Here is a 3,287-nt window from a genome sequence, read left to right on the forward strand (position 1 = left end):
CTGTCGTATCTCCAAAAAACGAAACAAACGACAACAAAAATACATTGGAAAACGTTCGTTAATGTGCACAATGCCACGGTCGTTTATACCCCTGCCAAGGAGAATCAAGTGACGGATGCTCTTTGCCGCCAAAACGTAAACGCACTAGAAGACAGTGGTGATTCCGACCTCGCTACTACTCACAGCGAGGAATCTCTGACCTATACCATAGAATCAACAGACAGACCATTAAGCAGCATCGCAACGCAATACATTGCGAGCTCCCTGTTCTTGCATTTATGCAACATTCCCTAATTAAAGAATTTCCCTCAACAGCCTTTAGACATTCTTAATTGTTTGTAGTCGATGTAAGGGACAAATCGGAACAACTCGAAATAGCTGCCGCCGAACACAGTAGGGCACATCGCGCAGTTTAAGAAAATGTGAAGCAAATACTGCTAGATTATTTTTTTTTCAAAAATGACCAGAATTGTGACGGAAGTCGTAACAAGTGGCGGGGTGTGCTTAAAGGAAAAATATAATCGGCATCCATAAAAACAGACCACTGCAAAAACACCCATCCCAACATACGTAGGGGAAATTTAACACATTGACATTTTTTCTACAGATGGAAAATATTTTTTAACTGCTGTGGATAAACGCATTTTTTATTCCACAGTTTAGCGAAGGCGACCTCACCACGGTCAGACTAGAGCTAAACGAAAACACTCATCACACCATAGCATTATTCTATCTGGCTCACGACTACGACGGGCCATTACCAAACACCAATACACAATAACTCATGCATACGCACTCATCTAAGGAACTCATCCTGGGTGCGGACGCTAACTCACACCTCACGCAACGGGGAAGTACAAACACAAACGAAAGGGGTGAGACTCTACGACTATCTCCTTCAATAAAATCTGTTCATCTGCAACAAAGGTAATGACCCAACTTTCATCACTAGGAATAGGAGGGAAGTCTTAGACATTACACTAATATCTGATCCCCTACTTAACCAGCTAGAAGCGTGGAAGGTGTGGATCGAACACTCATTCTCAGACCACCGATACATAGAATTTACAATAATTCTAGACTGTCCTCCCGCCGAGAACATTACTAATCTAAGATTAACCAACTGGGGATACTACAAAAGTTTCCTCAATAGGAACCTACACGCTCCACCGACGAACGTACGCAACGGTCAAGTATTCGATAACCTAGTTAATACTTTTACTGACATCTGCGGTGAGGCCATAAAAAGGGCTTGCCCAAGCAGAACAGTCAAAGCAAAGCACAAACCCATATGGTTGTGTTCCACCACCCTGGCGAACCTTTAAAGAGAGTGTAGAACTTACTTCAATAGAGCTAAATACAATAATAGCGAATTTACCTGGAACTTATACCACACCAAACTGAACCTATACAAAAAGGAAACTAGAATATCAAAACGAAGAGCATGGGCTAATTTCTGTAGTAGCATAGAATCTACTGCGGAAGCATCCAGACTCAGAAGAATTTTAGCAAAATCTCCAGCAACCATTGGCTACCTAAAAACCAATGCTGACAGCTGGACGGAAAACAGTCAGGAAACCCTTGAACTACTGTTAGACACCCACTTCGCTAAAAACACCCAAGTAGTGGAGGAACTCTACATAGAGGAGAACCTTGACGACCAGAGTATAGACAACATCTCGAACCCTGACCGCATTAAGTGGGCTATTAATTGTTTTAAGCCCTTTAAATCCTCCGGCCCAGACGGTTTCTTCCCGGCCCAGCTACAAGGGACACTAGATATATCCCTACCCTGGCTGACAGCCATCTTCCACGGCTGCCTTGCTCTAAACCATATCCCAACAAGGTGGCTGGACGTTAAAGTAATTTTTATACCGAAAGTCGGCAAACCCTCCCACAGCAACCCAAGAGACTTCCGCCCGATTCATCTCTCTATCTTCTAGTTGAAGACCCTGGAAAGGTTAATTGACATCTATATCAGGCTAACCGTCAACCCAAGCCTACTCTCTGGCGCACAGCACGCGTACCGTAAGGGCAGATCAACAGACACCGCCCTCCACTCTCTAGTATCTAGTGTAGAGAGAGGTTTCCGCAATAAGGAAGCAGCGTTTCTAGACATAGAAGGCGCCCTTAACAACATCACCCCAACGGCGATTACTGGTGCTCTGACTGAACTGGGCATTGAGCGGCCCATAGTGGGACTCATACAAACCATGCTTACCAGCAGAGTAGTGTACTCCGCTACGGGATCAGCCCACTCGACCAGGAATATCAGCAAAGGAACCCCACAAGGGGTGTATTCTCACCTCTTCTATGGGTTATAGTGGTCAACAAACTTCTATCACTTCTAGAAGAGGCGGGCACTAAAGTGGTAGCCGCAAACTCTTTGCAATCTAATGGAGACAGCCTTATCCACCCTTTCTAGGTGGACGGCTGTCTGTGGACTGGGAGTTAACCCAGAAAAGACCGAACTAGTTCTTTTAACAAGGAAGTATAAGGTACCAAAGCTAGTTCTCCCAAAACTACACCAAGCGCGCCTAATCCTTAGCAATCAAGCAAAGTACTTAGGTGTCATCCTTGACAAAAAGCTCCACTGGACAAACAACATCCTAGATCGCACACGCAAAGCGGCCATAGCTCTCTTCGCTTGTAAAAAAGCATTAGGGAGGAAGTGGGGTTTCTTCTCCAGGATAGTTCACTGGCTATACACTGCAATAGTCAGGTACATTCTCCTCTACAGAAACATCATATGGTGGCATTCCCTAGAAAAGAATTGTAACCTCCGGATCCTTCACAACATCCAAGGAAGCGCAGAAATCTGCATCAGTGGGGGCGCTCCGCACCACCGCCACTGAAGCACTAAACACAATTATCGACCTCTGCAACAGCGCTGAGGCTCCGCGAAGCCGCGGCATGGACAACAGGCTCTACGGGTCACTCCTGTATCCTAACAAAACATACATCCCTACCACATAGTACAGACTACGTTCCACCCATAGTCAACTTCGAAAGAAGATATAAGATCTTCATACCCACCCGTACAGACTGGGACAACCTCCCACATCAATTCGAAAACGCCGTCTACATATACACAGACGGCTCCAAGCTTAACTCCCAAACTGGTGGGGGAGTCTTCTCTCCCGAACTAGACATAAAAGTCTCATTCCGCCTACCAGACTACTGTAGTGTTTTTCAAGCGGAAGTCATGGCAATTCAGGAAGCCATGGCCCACCTGGACACATCAGAACATCACGATGTAGACATTTTCATCTTCCTCGACACCTACA

This window comes from Drosophila suzukii, unplaced genomic scaffold (assembly GCF_043229965.1).
Source record: "Drosophila suzukii unplaced genomic scaffold, CBGP_Dsuzu_IsoJpt1.0 scf_9, whole genome shotgun sequence".
NCBI lineage: Eukaryota > Metazoa > Arthropoda > Insecta > Diptera > Drosophilidae > Drosophila > Drosophila suzukii.